The sequence below is a fragment of the Onychomys torridus genome, unplaced genomic scaffold (assembly GCF_903995425.1).
Source record: "Onychomys torridus unplaced genomic scaffold, mOncTor1.1, whole genome shotgun sequence".
NCBI classification, from domain to species: domain Eukaryota; kingdom Metazoa; phylum Chordata; class Mammalia; order Rodentia; family Cricetidae; genus Onychomys; species Onychomys torridus.
This window is the reverse complement of record NW_023412803.1, coordinates 98,947-115,776: the sequence shown is the minus strand read 5'-3', so window position 1 is coordinate 115,776 and position 16,830 is coordinate 98,947. Positions and strand designations below refer to the sequence as shown.

The following is a 16,830-nucleotide window of genomic DNA, read 5'->3' as shown; positions in this document are numbered from 1 at the left end:
TCTGGCTTCCTTGAGCTCCAACTGACCACATGTGCTGGCGTTTCAGCCAAAAGCAGCCTATCTGCAAAAATGTGTAGCTACTGCAATTAGCGGTAGCTCTCACAGTCCTGAGTTGTTCGTAGCACCCGCTTTTTAAGCAAGTAACTCCAGCTACAGCAGTAACTGCTTGTAGCTAAGGTAGGTTGGGCCTGAGTCCTAAACTGAGCTAGGCCTGGGTTAGGACCGAGCTAGGCCCCAGCAGGGCCAAGCTAGGCCCGAGCTAGGGAGCTGGGCCCATCCAGGCAGGAAGCCGGACCCACTGCCAAGGCAAGCGGTTTTTTATTGAATTCTTGCCATGATGGGCACCAAATGTAGATGTAACCATATTGTTAAATAAGAAACACAGAGCCAGTGGCAGAGTTAAAAACCACGAGGTCAGAGCAAGAGCAGAAAACCTTACCCTTCACTGCTTCTGCTGTCCTTCCTCTTCACAAGAGACCTACTTCTGTGTGGTATGACTTTTTTTTATAGACTTTCTGTTCTGTTTTCTCATTGGTTGTAAACCCAGCCACATGACCTCCTTGTCACTGCCTGTTTGTACAGACCTCCAGGTCTTCTATGGTTGGTATTGAGATTAAAGGTGTGTGTCTGCCATGCTGGCTGTGTCCTTGAACACAGAGATCTAATTGCAGTAGCTACACATTTTTTCAATTTGGGTGTAGTTTTCTAGACTACTTCCCACTGATTGGACAGTGCTGCTAATCTTTGAGGGAACTTGAGAAAAATTAGAATTATGGTCAAGTCCTGACTGGAGTCTTTTGTGACAGCAGCTTTCAAGCTGTTCTGGATGTAGAACTCAGAGGAAACTGCAACAGAGTTGCTCTGAAACATTGGATCACCTGGGCAATCCACTCCCATCAGTGATTTTTTTTTTTCAGGGGATCTTCCTCAATCAGACCATATTAACTACAAGAAATGTTTTCTGTGGAAAAAAAATCATACCCTCTCCTTAAAAGCATTTTTGATTTCCATTTGACAAATATATTTTTTTGACTTCAGTTTAAATTTAAGGCATTCCTAAAGTATATTGGTGGGTTTATTTCAATATTCCCTCTTTCAATTACAGGTTTCTTAGTAGCAGTCCTTAGTCAGCAATAAAAAAAATTTCAAAATTAACACAGCAATATACAGGATCCAGACTTCCTATTATTTCCCATCTTTATGTGGCCTTTTTTATATTACTTTTACTGTTTATTTAACTATGCATTTGTTTCTGTGAAAGTCTATACCCATTCTTTATTCACCAATAAAAGGAATACATATTCAGAGAATACAGAAGAACTATCCCACAGCCCATCAATTGACAGCATATAGTACATTTCTTTGCAATGAAACTAATATCTGTTACAAAGAACATGAATGAAAAAACAATGGAAATTCTTAACAAGATTGAAAATAGATTGATGGTCCATGAATTCCACTCCTGAGTATGTACATAAAAGAACTAAATGAAGGACCTCTATGAGATAATAATGCAAGGATTATTGTGGCAGCACTATTCCTGAAGGGAAGGGATTGAATAAGAAAGGCCCCAATAGGCTCATACACTTGAATGTTTGGTTCTTATATAGTGAACTATTTAGGAAGGATTAGAAGGGGTGATATCATTGGAGAAAATGTGTCACAGGAGGTAGGCTTTAAGGCATCAATAATCCAAACCATGTCTGGTTTCTTTCTATGTGTTTGCTACTTATGATTCAGGTAGAATTCTGGGATGCTATTCCAGTGCCAGGCCTCCTTACAATGGTGCTCCCCACCGAGATGTTCATAGACTAACCCTCTGAAATAGTAAGCAAGTGCCCAACTAATTGCTTTTTTTTTTATAAATTGTCTTAATCATGGAGTCTCCTCATAACATTAGAACAGAAACTAAGAAAGTTAGAAGCAACCTAGAAATCACTAGAATTGTTGATAAAACTTAGTATGCAAATACCAAAAAATCACTAAAATTTTAAAACCTATGGTCTAGAGATGCATGGTATTACCTTTAATGACAGTACACTAAGGAAACTAGCCAATGAACAAGACAGAAAATAAGAATTCCTTATGTAAACTCCTTAGACTGTCAAAATAATAGAAACAGAAAGCAGATGTTTGGTGGCCAAGAAACTGTGGAGGAAGAAACAGAACTTTGAATTTAATATTAACAAATCTTGATTTTCAAGATGAAAATATTCCAGAACTGTTTGTATGAATGTGAAGATGTGTAACAGAGAGAACTGTAACCTTACATTTGACTACAACTGTACATCTTATATGTGGATGTGAATAGTTTCAAAGCATCCAGTATTCTAATAATTTCTAATGCCGCTCAGTTTCTTCCTGTGAATGTTAGTGTCAGTTTTTATGCAGGTTATTTGGTGTTGCTGCTGTTTGTGATGAGCTGATATTCCATTAACAGGAAATAGAAGACTTTGTCCAGTCATCTGGAGAACATGGTGTTGTGGTGTTTTCCCTAGGATCCATGGTGGGTACCCTAACAGAAGAAAGGGCCAATATGATTGCAGCCGGCCTTGCCCAGATTCCACAGAAGGTGAGATACAGTGTCTCAGTGTTGCATCCTCACTAAGACTGTCATATACAGTTCAGGTGTGATGGCAGAAACCTCCTGTGAGAAACTGAAGCTGTTCTGATATGATAGCTCTAGCTCACTCTGATGTCAGCTATGACATTAAAAGACAAGGGACAGATGCCAAACAGTAGGTGATGTTTTTGATTGATAACTTTGTATTAACATTGTGTTCAGAAAGAAAAACACTTAACAAGTGTTTATGAACCTGGTATTAGGAAGGTATTATAGGCAGAATAGTGTGCCTTCTTACTTCCTCCATTATCTTGGAGGATATTTAAGGACTCACCACATACTACAGTGTAACTATACAGCATTTAAATTATAACCAGTAAGCACACTGGACCAGTAACAATAAGGAAGCATCAAAATTTGCAGTTGTGGGACTGTGGAAATGCCTCATCCTTGAAGAGCATGTATGACTCACTCAGAGGACCTGAACTTACTTCTAAGACCTCATGTTTATCATCTCATAAGTGTCTATAACTGCATCTCTATGAGATCCAATGCCCTCATCCAGCCTGTCATGACACCCATACACAATTTCCATACATGTGTATACACGTACTGTCTGAGTTGGGGTTTCTATTACTGTGAAGACACCTCATGACCATGGCAATTATTATAAAGGAAAACATTTAATTAGGCCTGGCTTACCATTTCAGATGTTTAGTCTATATCATAATGGCCAGTGGCATTCAGGTCAACATGGTGCTGGAAAAGGGGCAGAGTTGTACATCTTTATTCCCAGGGAGCAGAAGGAGACTGTGTGCCACACTGAGCATAGGTTTAGCATGTGAAACCTCAAGCCTGCCACCACAGTAGCACATTTCTTTCAACAAGGTCACACTTCCTCCAACAAGACCACATCACCAAATAGTGTCACTCCCTATAGGCCAAACATTGAAGCACACGAGTCAATGGGGGCCATACCTATTTAAACTACCACACATATATACTCACACATACAGACATACTGGCTTACACATAAAGAATAATAAATCATTATTTTAAAAATGGAACTTGTGCTATTCTTGTGTATTTGTTTATCTTTTATCTTATTTTATTATTATTTAGATGCCTGTTTTCTAAGAAGAGAGAAAGATGGGTGTGGATTTGGATAGAAGGGGAGGAGCTAGGGAAGGAAAAATATAATCAGATCATATTGTATGAAAAATATTTCTTTCCAATAAAAAGAATATAGAAAAAGAAGAAGATGTAAAGTTTTTAAAATAGAGTTTGTACAACAGCATAAAATTCCTTTTGGGCTTGGCAAAATGTGACGACCTTCAAAATGATAGGTAGGCTAGGATTTACCAACCCAGAGTCCACCTGGGAGACTGTGGCTTTTAAAGCTGAAGTAGAAGGTAACTTGGGGACTTGCTCTTCAAGTGACCATGTGCATAATAGACAACGACATGTCACAGAGACCTAATCTCACAAAATACCTATGATAAAAGTGATGATAAGGGATTAACTCAAATACCACTGAAAAATATTTATATTGACTTTGGAAAGTAAAAATTTCTGTAAATATATATTGGGAAAAAAAGGTGTATGTTAGTAACATTGGTGGATCATTGAACTGGAATTACAATCACACATTTTTTTTTCAATGTGCATTGGTTTTTGGCCTGCATGTATGTTTGTGTGAGGGTGTCTGCTCTCTTGGACCTGGAGCTACAGACAGACAATAGTGAGCTGCCATGTGTGTGCAGGGAATTGATACTAAGTCCTCTGGAAGAGCAGCCAGTGCTCATAAACACTAAGCCACCTCTCCAGCCTTGACACATTTCTTACCTCCTGCTTGACATTACTGTACCTAAGCTGCTGTTGGTTAAATGTTAAGATGGCATGTTGACACTTGGATAAGCATGAGAATAAAAGCAGGAGAATGAAGAGTGTTGCATCTTTGCTGTAGTAGTTCTTCTCGGTTCCTGTCATCCATCCTCACCTCCTGGCTCCTCCAGACTGGGCATTTGTCTCCACTGATTCTTAATCAATGCAGAATTCTAGCAGGAGTAACTTGACATTTGACCAAAGTAATAAGAGGCCAGCTTCCTCTTAACAGGTAATTTGGCAATTTGAAGGCAAGACACCTTGGGCTCCAACACTGGCTGTACAAATTGATTCCCCAGAATGACCTTCTTGGTAATCATGAGAAGATCCCTGAGACATGAGGAATGACTGCTCAGGAAGGTGAATGTCAACACTAAGGTATTTGGGACAACTGTGATCTACTTCTGGAGAAAATGGGTAAACAATTGATGTGAATATTCTGTACAGTAACTTTGGAGATGGGAAAATCCATTTTTATCTCCACTGTATTTATCTTTCCAGATACACTTAAGCCACTTCATATTTGTGTTCACCTCCTATTCCTATACCTCTACATACACCCTTTACCCTACTGTAGGACTATTTCAAATGCCAGGGGGAATGGTATCTTTCATCAATGACTCTGCAGTTACTAGTTCCCCCAAACCCCACATCATGAGGCAGTCCTGTATTTGGGGAAGCACAATGTTTGTCCTAATTCTCATTCCATCAGTACGATCAACTGTGGGAGCCCCTCTTAGGGTTCCTTGTGGCTTTACCCAGCAGGTAGGATAGAGGATGATTAGGGCCATGGGCCTGAGTGCAGGTGTCTGAGATGGTCTGTCTGCACTTGGCTGTGCTGGGGGAGGAGGTCTTTTGCTCCACCCCTTGGTGTCTCTATAAATACCCTGGGGCAGAGACATTCAGGGATGGTTGGACTAGGTTCCAGGCCCTCTGGAGGTTATCCTTTATTTTCTATCTGTTTATCTCTGCCCTATAAATCCTTCTAATATTTCCTGCTGCTCACACTCAAGAAAACTCTGGGGAGCTGTGGGGTTGGTGGGTAAACACCCCAGAGAATGGGGCCATGAACAGGGACTAAAGAAAAAAAAGGGGGGGAGGGACTAAAGACAAATTAACAGGGACTAAAAACAAAGTAATAGGGAATAAGAAAAAGGAAAATAAGGTTTTATTTCAGAGTTTTTGGCGAAAGTATGAGTCAGCCCTGCCAGTGGAAAGTGGCATGCCAGTGTTAAGGAAATATATATATAAATAAATGAGGGGCAGGGATTTTATCCTCAAGAGAAAAGGAAAAACACACTGGACTGGAGGGATGTCCAATACTGAGCACAAAATTCTCTTCTGTCAAAATTTTCTATCTTCTACCCGTTTCTTAATTTCTATCTGAAAAATAAGTATGTTATAGTGTAGTGATATAGTGTAAGAAAAAATTAGAAGTGTAAGATCGTGTAGAAAAAAATAAGTAAGGCAACTAAACAGAAAAACTCTTCAAATTTCAAACTTTGGGGGCTATGAAAGCAAACTGGGGAAAATAATATTTCTGAGCTTTATGGGTAGTAAAAAAGGTCTTCTTTGAGCTTATGGGGAAGAAAAAGTTTCCTATGGAAGCTTTTGATCTGGGGACAGCTGAAATGCTAAATCCAAGCAGCAGGAGAAAGTGATTTCTCCCTGAGGCAAAATGTGGGTGTAAGAAGTCAAAAAGTTTAAAGTTCAGAAATTTTGGGGAAAGTAGGTATTTTTCTCTTGGGGAAAACATCTTTCTCTAAAACTAAAAGCTTTTCTTGGAAAATTTGGGGGGGGGGGGGGAAATCTCTCTAAAAAGCCTTAATCTTTCTCTCTCAAATGAAAAGCTCTCTTAAACTTAAAAACGAAAGCCTTTAACTTTCTCTCAGAAAGACAAAAACTAGAATCACCTGAAGATATTAGAATGGGGACCACCTATGATTAGCTCTAAGGGAAAACAACAAATTTCTTAAGAAGCAAAACCTCTCCAAGTTCTCTTTCAAGCTTTAAAAATCCTCCCTGCAATGCAGGAGGCAGGGATGGAGTTCCTAAGAACCTCTTCTAAACTCTGTCTCTTCAAGCTAGTAAAAGACAATGGGCCAAAGACCCCTGACAGAAATACTTGGGAGAGTGTGGGTATAGAGCTACAGAGAGCCCAAAAGGGCAGGAACTACCTGAGAAAAGCAAAAAATCCAAGCTTTTCAGTTACAGCCCAGCTGAGGCATCCAGGGTTTTGTTTGAGTGAGGTTTCAGAATGAAAAGGTGCTCCTAATCCTCCTAAGGCAAAGATCCCCTAAAGCAATGCAAACTCTGTTAGCACTGTATGCCTCTGAGTTGGAGTGCACTTCTGGGATACTAGGGTTCCTGCAGTTGTAAACTTCCTGGAGCACAGAGCTGAGGGAGGAAGGTGCAGGACAGAAGGAAAGATGTTAATGAACAAAGCTAAAGTAAGTGGGAAAGGCACAGTTGTCCCCTTTCCTACAAGTCCTGGGTTGATAGGTCCACAGCTGCAAAAAGAAATCTGAGAAAGGCTTTCCTACCAGAGTAAGGACTTTTCTGGGAAAGCAGTAAAGCTGAACTGTGTCTGAGGCAGTCATGCTGCTGAGTCAGAAGCTGTCTGGGGAAAGAGCCCAGCCAGGGCAAAACAGAACTATCCAGGAGTAAAGCTTTCTTTTCTCTCAGAGAAAGCACCTCTTTGAGAAAAGCTTTGTTTCAACTGACTCCAGGTGAGATGAGGGAGTGTAGCCCTAAGGGGTGGTTGTCTCTGGCATAAACCCTATCCTTGAGCACCCAGACAAAAAATGCAACCCACTGGGGGACCAGGTCAGATGAAAGACCTGAGGAAAAAAAACCCTGTCCTAATGTGAGCTCAGAGATGGCAAAAACCTCCCTTGCTAAGCTTGATTTATGAACACAAACCTCACAGACCCCCCCAAACGGAAACAGACTAAAGCCTCTACCTTCAGAAGCAAAAACGCTGTCACTGTGGCATTGGGAAATGTTTCTGGGGCCGAGGGGATAAATTGAGACCAAAGTGGGAACTGTCTGGGAGAAAGACTCTGAAGAAACATAGAAGGCACATAATCCTCCACAGAAAATGCATGACCTGAACAAGCTGCTAGAGTTTGAGGAAGATTTGAGAGGTGGGGGTGGGGGGAAGTCCCTATTTCCAAAGGCAGCTAGCAGAGGAACAGAGCTGCAGCCTGAGATATCTGAAGCTCTGCAAAATGAGAATAAAATGAGTAGGAGAAAAATCTCTCTGAAGGAGCTATGGAAAAGCTCTGTTGTAAATGTTTGTTTTTCACTGACTGGCTAAGGTAAACACAAGCCCTGAGGAAAGTTGTTATCAGGAATGCCAGCCTCAATGCTCGCTAATGAGGCAGGTGCAGTTCTAATTCGGGGGCCAGTGTCAAATGAAGGAGAGACACCTGTTAAAGTCAGCTGAGGAGAGAATAGAAATCTCTTAATGTCCCACAATTGAAAACTCAAACCTCCCGGGAAAGAATCTGTAAGCAAGTCCAATTTAAAGAAAAAGAGAGAACCAGTTGCCTCTTAGACCCCCCCCCCAAAAAAAAAAAAAAAAAAAAACTATAGAAAATGTAGTCCATTAGCCAGCTCTTAAAAGTGAGCTGAAGAAGAGAAATGAGTTCTGGGAAATAGAGTTTTTCAGCTAAAGATGGTGATGCTGTCCAAAAACTTTTCAGCTCAGAATGAAGTTTCTTCTCAAAGCAATGCTAGAAAGCTTAATCTTACCTCTTGAGAACTCAGATTAAACAAAAAGCTACCTATAAGAGCAAACAAGCCACTTTAAAATCCTTAAGAAAGCAAGAGAATGCAGTCTATACACTGAACATTATCTTAGATATGAAGAAACGTATGTAAAATTAAAATTTCTTTACCGCTTGCACAAACAGCCTGCAATGAGTGATTCCTTTTTAAATCTAATTAAGGGGATAAGAAACAGGCATTCATTCAAAAAAGAAATGACTGCTTTCTAGACTGGAAACTTCTTAAAAAATAGTTACTTCACCTGAAAGTTCCTTATAAGAAATCATTGTTAAATATCACAGCTGTTAATAATATGTGAAGTTAAAGCTAATGAAATGAAACACTAAATCCTGAAATTGCTTTTTTCTCAGAGTAAGCTAATAAATTATATTTTTCGCAAAAGAACACTTATGTTCTTGACTCCTTTGAATAGTAGCAGTTTTGGTGAGAATATTGGGCTAATAAAAATCTATCAGAAAAATCAGCATGGTTAAAGAACTCATGGCAAACACAGCTTTAAAAAATTAAGAGGAAAAGTGGTATCAAAGCTTGAGTATGGAAGTCAGCTGAGTCAGTTTCCTCGCTATTGAGGCCCATCCTGCAGTCTGGGCATAGTAGGATGATAAAGAGGCTCCCAGACTGCTGAGGAGTTTGAGACAACTGTGAATGTTTCAGCAATGTTTTCAGACCTGCAGAAAGCTGTAGGTCTGGAACCTAATTTCAACTTAGACAACTATCTTCTCCTGTTGGCAAATTGACTGTTATGGAATGACTAGCTAAACAATTCAGAAATAGAATATTCCATACAAGGTTTTTTTTCTCTTTTCTTTCTTTCTTTTTGGGCTTGCTGTAAACTGGCATAGCTCTTAATAGAGTTGTTGTAAAAGATCTGAAGTGCATAAAGTACTGTTTAGCAAACAGAAGTCACTAAGTCCCAGAGTTGAGAAAGCCATTAAAGAATTACTCTTGTTTCAATCTATCAATCTATGTATACGCTCTGAACTTGAGAAATTGTGTACTTTCTGTCTACGTAAGACAATCTTTCTATCAGAGATAATGATGATAATTAAGAGTAAGAAGTAGAAAATTATTCTGTCTTGTTAGAAAATGTTAAATCTCTTTTAAGTGTTAATAAATATTTAGGTGCTTGATAAGTTAAATATATGCTAATGGTCACCCTATATAAGTTTGTAAAATAGATCTATAGAGTTTCTTTAAGAATATAAGCTTGCAAGAAATATCTAGGTAGTCTTAAGAAAGGTAGTGATAAGCTTGTAAGAAGTAAAGATGCTAGTTGTAAATGTAAGTTTAAATAAGATATTAGAAGATGGAATGAATATAAGAAGTATATAAGACATAATCAGAGATATATTTGCTAAAGTAGTTCTATAGTTTCCTTGAGGAGTATAAATAAGTAAATGTTAATACATTATATGTGAGTTTGTAAAAATGTATAAATATTGAGTGTGAGTTTATGCTTAAGCACATGTTATATTTGAGTTTGTGAAAAAGTGTAAATGTTAAGTGTGAGTCTATTCTTAACGTATATGGCAAAAGAACCTGAGATACAAAAGGTAGTGTCCTAGTAGACTGCAAAGTAGGCAGTCTGAATGATTTCAAAAGCCCCAGAAGCCGCTAAGAAGCTAAGAATGTCATATGCCAGAACCAGCACATCTAGCCATCCACATCTGAAATCCATGGAAAATCAATACCACACAGAAAAACCTGAGCTAACATAAGAAACGGTGCAGTTTAGAATACTACTATACCTAAAAAGGTCTCTGGCTTGAGAATAAAAGTTGCAGAGATGCTTGTTTGAACTAAATTGTTAACTGCAAAAAGTTTTGATTGTAAAATGTCTCTTCATATTTGAAAGTAAAAGGTTGACACCAGAATTTACTTTTTTTGAACTTTTGAACTTAAAATAATGAGAAAACTATAAAAAGATTTTTATAATGGGTTTCTTCATATTGGGAAGGCTAGTACCAGAATTTATCATTTGAATTTTGAGACTTAATGAAATGAACAATAGATTTCATTGCAATGGGACAATTTTGAGTTTACTTATAGTAATGACCTGGGAACTGTTTTCTGGAATTATTTGTGTTAAAAATGGAACTTTTAAATGAAGAAATTTATTGTTTCTACCTTGACTCAAGATGCAATTTTGTGTATGCAAATATGCTTTATTAACTGGTGATTCATGAATTGTTTTGTGGAACTGTTTATGTAAAGATGGAATTACTCACTCAATTGGTTTTGTGTTACAAATGGAACTGTTTAAACAGAAAATTTCGGGTTTTCTAACTAGGCTTGGGACTTTGCTTAAAAAATTATAAAGAAAAGGGAGAGTTAATATTCCTTAGTCTATTTAATTTAAAAAATTGTTGTTTGAGTGGATTAATTTCATGTTTTCTTAGTAAGAAACGCAAATGGCATATACTAAGAGGCTACTTTTAAAGTGTAAAGAATTTGATTAAGAAACTGCTTTTGAATGTTTTGCTAAAAGTTTTCAGTGTTAATGGTTAGATTGAGAATATTGCTTTTCAGTATGGGTTTGTAGGAATTGTATGAGTTTAGGTTTTCTTCTACCTAGGTTTGAGATTGTTTTTAAAAATTATAAAGAAAAAGAGGAGTTATGAGTAATTTAAGGTTGAATGTATGTTTGCAGAAATTATGTTTAACTTATTGATTAATGCATCCTGGTTTTGTGGAGTTAAGGAAATATTTAAGTTTAATGTGAATACATCAGAAGTTTTTCCTATGTTCTGTCAGCAAGAAAATTCAAATGATTAAGAGTTAAAGATGTAAGACTGAGAAAATTAACTACATATAGCACCATATCTGTTAATTCAAATGGTTCTGTTAAGAGTTTGCTTTGAGTTGTAAGATTGGGAGAATTGTGACTATGTATAGCAATATTTATGTTAATCTGTTAATGGTAATGATGAAGTTAAGGGATTCTTTAAGTTTGTGATTGCATTAAGTTTTTGGTTTAGAAAGGGCTTGATGCAGCTAAAGACTGCAATGTAGTCACCTTGGACCTAATCCAAAAGAGAAATGCCATCTTTATAATCCTATACTCCCATATGGGGAGGTGTAACAGCTATGGAGATTTCTGTGAACTCTTAATAATGAGTTAATTTTTTTATATATTAAGAAAGGGGGACCTGTGAGAGCCCACTTTCAGGTTCCTTGTGGCTTTACCCAGCAGGTTCTCATACAAAGGATGATTATGATCATGGGCATGAGTGCAGGTGTCTCAAATGGTCTGCACTTGGCTTTGCTGGGGAAGGAGGTCTTTTGCTCCACCCCCTTGGCATCTCTAAAAATACCCTGAGGCAGAGACAGTCAGGGCCCATTGGAATAGGTTCCAGGCCCTCTCAAGGCAATCCTGTATTTTCTATCTGTTTATCTCCATAATCTAAATCCTTCTATCTAATATGTCCTGCTGCTTGTACTCAAGAAAACTCTGGGGAGCTGTGGGGTTGGTGGGTAAATGCCCCGCAATCAATCCTACCACACAGAGACAACCTACCATGAGCAGTGGGTTCACTGTTCTTTAAGAGAACACACTCTCCTGAACCACAGCCTGTGCTTGCACAAGCTGTTTGCTGCACTTGGGGGGAGCTCTGCCCTTTTTGTCCATTGCATAAAATCATTCGGCTTCCACCCTGCGCCTCCTCTATGTGGCCTTCTCTTAATCTCTGGACTTGTGGTGCTCCTTGCTCTAAGACATGGGAGGAATTCAGTGCAGTCCTCTGGTTATGATAATGCTAACTAGAGAATATTTTCCCTTTCTGTGCCCCTTTCCCCTGCCTCTCATTCTCTATCTCAGACTTATGAGTAATACTTGCCCTTAATTTCTCCCCTTCCTAGGTCATCCTAAAACCAGAGCTTTTATAACTCATGGTGGCACCAATGGCATCTATGAGGCGATCTACCATGGGATCCTTGTGGTTGGCATTCCTTTGTTTGGAGACCAGTTTGATAATGTTGTTCGCATGGAGACCAAAGGAGCAGGTGTTAGACTGGACTTTCTCACAATGTCTAGTACAGATTTGGCCAATGCACTGAAAAAAGTCACTAACGACCCTTTGTAAGTACAGTGATTTTGTTTAAGATGGTCCTGGTCCAGATAGGTTCTCTCCAGGATAACAGTAGAATTCATCTGATCTTTTGTGTAGTCAGAAGTTTTCCTGTGTCCAACCTGTCCCGTGGCTTCTTGGACAAGTAAACACACAGATTATATTACTTACAAACTGTATAGCATATGGCAGGCCTCTTGCTAGCTACCTCTTATATTTTAAATTAACCAATTTCTATTAATCTGTGTTTTGCCATGAGTTCCATGGCTTACTGGTCTGCTGGCATGTTGTTCCTTGGGTGGCAGGCTTGTCTCTCTCTCTCTCTACTCTCCTTTCTTCTCCCTGTCTATTTGCTTGTATTTCCTGCCTACCTCTAAGCTGCCTTGCCATTAATATAGCTTTTTTTATCAACCAATGGGAACAACATATATTCACAGCATACAGAAAGATATCCTCCAGCATTTCCCCTTTTCTATCTAATCAAAAAGAAAGGTTTTAATTCTAACATAGTAAAGTTAAATATACTATATCAGTTATCAAGCAGAAATTACAGTAACAATATCTAGTCTATTTAAAATTAAGGAAAATATTCTATCTAGTCTTCAACTACATCAAAGATGACAAAAGGATATAATATTACCTAGGTAAACAAGAAGAGTATTGTAAGTAACTTACAAAAATCTAGAAAGACAGAGATAGCTGGCTGCCTAGAAATCACCCAAAGTTCCTCTTTAATGTTGGGGTGTCCATCTCCAGCCTATAGGCCTAGTGTTTCTCAGTCATTTCTTCTTGTGCCATATAGAATATCTGGCAATCTCCTCTGTGAAGCAGGAACCCAAAAACCATCTCTTCTTGCCAAGTTCAGTGGTCACTTTCCTATGGATCCTGCATGTACATTTTTATACAACATACTTTCAATCACTGGACACAAGGGCACGTTTTTGCCCAGTGGCTAACTTTTGACACAAAGAAAGCAAACTCCACTGGGTGGTGGTGGCACAAGCCTTTAATCTCAGCACTCAGGAGGCAGAGGCAGGAGGGTCTCTGTGAGTTCGAGGCCAGCCTAGTCTACAGAGTGAGACCCAGGACAGTCACCAAAACTACACAGAGAAACCCTGTCTTGAAAAACCAAAACAAACCAAAACAAAAATCAAAATCGAAAACAAAACAAAACACAACAGAAAGCAAACTCCATAATGAATTTCTTTACTGTCTATTATCTTCTCTGAAGTAGATTGGTGTTGCCAGGAGCAGACATGTCTCAATGTCCAGAAGTCTAAATTTTTAAAACATTTAAAATACCATATTCTGTAGTTGTTTGAAGTGTCTGAAGATTATCTACCTAATTGAAATATATCTATGTATATACAGAAAACTTAACTAATATGACAAGTTAGATGATCATAGATGATTAACTATTAATGATACATTACAATTTCAAATGTGTTATATAGACATGATATTTTAATAAGAGGAAAAATATACATACAATATAACAAAATTAAATTTGTATCAATAAACTAAAATCCATATCAATGTAAAATATTTTAAGCAAGTTGTTGTTCTTTAAAAGTAGATTCAATAATCTACCCTTTCATCCTATCATGCCTATATCCTATACCCCTTTTTTTCTTTTAGAAAGATATTGACTAGGACCAATAACAATATATGACCAATCTCTAAAGGCAAATATCCATAATCCAGTTTTGGGGGATGTGGAGATAGATTTCTGGCTAGTTCCTGCTGATTGTGGGTGTTGGTAGTCTTATAGGACATAAAGAAAATTTTAGGATTATGGTCAAGTCCTGATGGGAGTAGTCTGTGAGGATATATTCTCTGACCTAGTTGCCTTGAAGTTGATTTTGGATGTTGATGATCATCTGGCCATGGTGTTATTGGAAACCTTTCAGGGGGTCTTGGCTGGTCAAACCATATTAGCCTGGGAACAACCCACAGGTTCTCATCTTCTGTGGAAACAAAAGCAGAACCTCTTTTCCAAAGCAACATATCCTTAGACACAAGCTTTAAAGTCAATATACCTTTAAAAATATGAATATATAGGCTTAACACAACAGCCTTTACAATCAAATGTGTTACTGCAGTTAAAAATCCCAAAGAGAATGTAATCCACACACTTTGTGATTTCCATCTTTATGTGGCTTATTTTTAATCATTTCTATTGTCTCTTTAAAGGTTTTATTTTTTAAAATCATCTATATGATTATATAACTGAATATATTACTTTTTCTCTCTTTTCCAAGCCTACATACATTTTTACAAACATTGTAAACGCTTTAGAGTTTTATTCCATCTGAATTCATCTTATTGTGAATTTATAATCCTTCTCTGACCAGGAGAGATTTTAAACTATTCAACCGCCTTGGCTGCTGGCTCTACCTACCTCAGCTTCCCAACATGGTGGAGATAATTCACCATCTGCTCTGAGAGCCATACCATCTCCTGTCCCTGGGAGTCATTGGGTCCATGCCTTCATCCAGCAGCAGGATGCAGCCTAGAAACCCCTCCTCCTTACCCCCCTTCCTCCTCCTCCTCTGGGAACTAGCAAAAGCTAAATCCACCACACAATACACTGCTCAGCGTGGAGACACCACTGTGTACTTCAGTGGGGATCCACCATGCTGCTTAGCTTATAGTGGCTTGCAGTGAGCTCCATCTCACAGGCAGTTGTTGGGAGAAAAGACTCCACTGTGCTACTGGCATGAGACTGTGAGACTAGGAGGCTTAATGTGGCTCTGTTTCTGCCAGTTCCAAATCTTTAAGCTTGCTTAGGTCTATATGAATCAATGCCCAAGGGTGAGCACTAAATGAAGTCAGAAGTTTTCCTCTCTCCTGCTCATCCCAGAGCCTCTCAGACAAGTAAACACAGACTCTATTACTTACAAACTGCATAGCATATGGCAGGCGTCTTGAGAGTTAGCTCTTACACCTTAAATTAACCCATGTCTATTAGTCTATGTAGTGCCTTGCATTCTGGGGCTTACCAGTCTGCTGGCATGTTGTTCTTTGGGCAGCAGGCTGGTATCTCTCTCTCCTCTCCTTTCTTTTTCCTGTCTATCTGCTTGTATTTTCTGCCTGCCTCTAAGTTGCCTTGCCATAGGCCAATAGAGCTTTATTTAATCAACCAATAAAAACAACACATATTCAAAGCATACAGGAAGACATTGAGCACATTACTGTATGTTTGAAAACATCAACAACAATGTAAAACTCACTGTGGAATGATCTTTTACTGTCAATCAAGATTGCAAACTATCTCTACAGACTTTCTGTAGGAGAGGTCAGTTTATAATCATTGTATGATGGAAATAGTTTCTAAGTAAGCTACCAGTGAGCTGCATCCCTGCCATTAAGTTATCTTGTGCAAGTATGTCCCATTTTCACCCTTTCCTAACTTGTAATCTCAGTAGTTTTTTTATGGAGATTATAAAGAATTTTGACACCATTTCTTCTCAAGAGCATCAATGTGGTCATGCTCTGTCTCTATGAATCACCTCACTTACAGTAATAGAAAAGGCTTATAAACATTTGTTCTGCTGAGAAGATTTACTTCCCCAAATGATTTGCCATTTGAGTTTTTGAAAGAGTTTCACAGAAAATATAAACTTATAGGAAATCTTTCAAAAACGTCCCAATCAAAATAACACTGTACCTAGAGCTAATCTATAGTATTTATTGAGTCTCATGATGCCTTCATTGAAGCTTTCTTAGGCTTGAACCACTTGAGTAAATTAATTGGTTTTTGATGTTGGTGTCTTTAGCTATAAGGAGAATGCCATGTGGCTATCAAGAATCCACCACGATCAGCCAGTGAAGCCCCTGGACAGAGCTGTCTTCTGGATTGAGTTTGTCATGCGCCACAAAGGAGCCAAGCACCTTCGTGTGGCAGCACATGAGCTCACCTGGTTCCAGTACCACTCTCTGGATGTGCTTGCATTCCTGCTCGCCTGTGTGCTGACTGTGATGCTCATCATCATGAAGTGTTGCTTCTTTTGTTGCCGGAAGTTTGCTAAAGCTGGAGAGAAGAAGAAAAGGGAGTAGCTGAAGTGGGGAGGACTGACAGACGGACCTCCCCAGTGCATCCCAGCTAGGCAGGCTTTCCATCTATCCCTTAGTCACAGCTGACCTGGACACTGTCACTCTTATTCCAGTCTTTTGAAGTAGCCGTGAGCTGTCAAAAGTTCCTTTTCCTCTCACTTATAAAGTACACATGCCAGAGAATGCCACAAATATTAGTCCCAACATCACTTAACCTCATAGTACATTCCCAATCTGAAATTTGCCCCACAGAAAATTTCCTCCCAATTTGTTTTGTTTATTTTGTTTAATTTCTTCATTTAGAATTTCTTACTTTGATTCAGGAAAATATTAAATTGATTCCCCATCATCACATTCCTACTTCACACTGGACCTCTCCCAATATGTCCAAATCACAACTTCCTGTCCTCTCATTTTAATAACACTGTATGTCCAATTAGTGCTATATATAGATGCCTGTATGCATGT

General features: G+C 38.6%; 1 pseudogene; it reads left to right on the top strand.

Moving 5' to 3' along the window:
- The window catches only part of LOC118575879, a 43,834-nt pseudogene extending 27,469 nt beyond the window's left edge, over window positions 1–16,365 (top strand).
- Window positions 16,366–16,830: the final 465 nt, after the last annotated feature.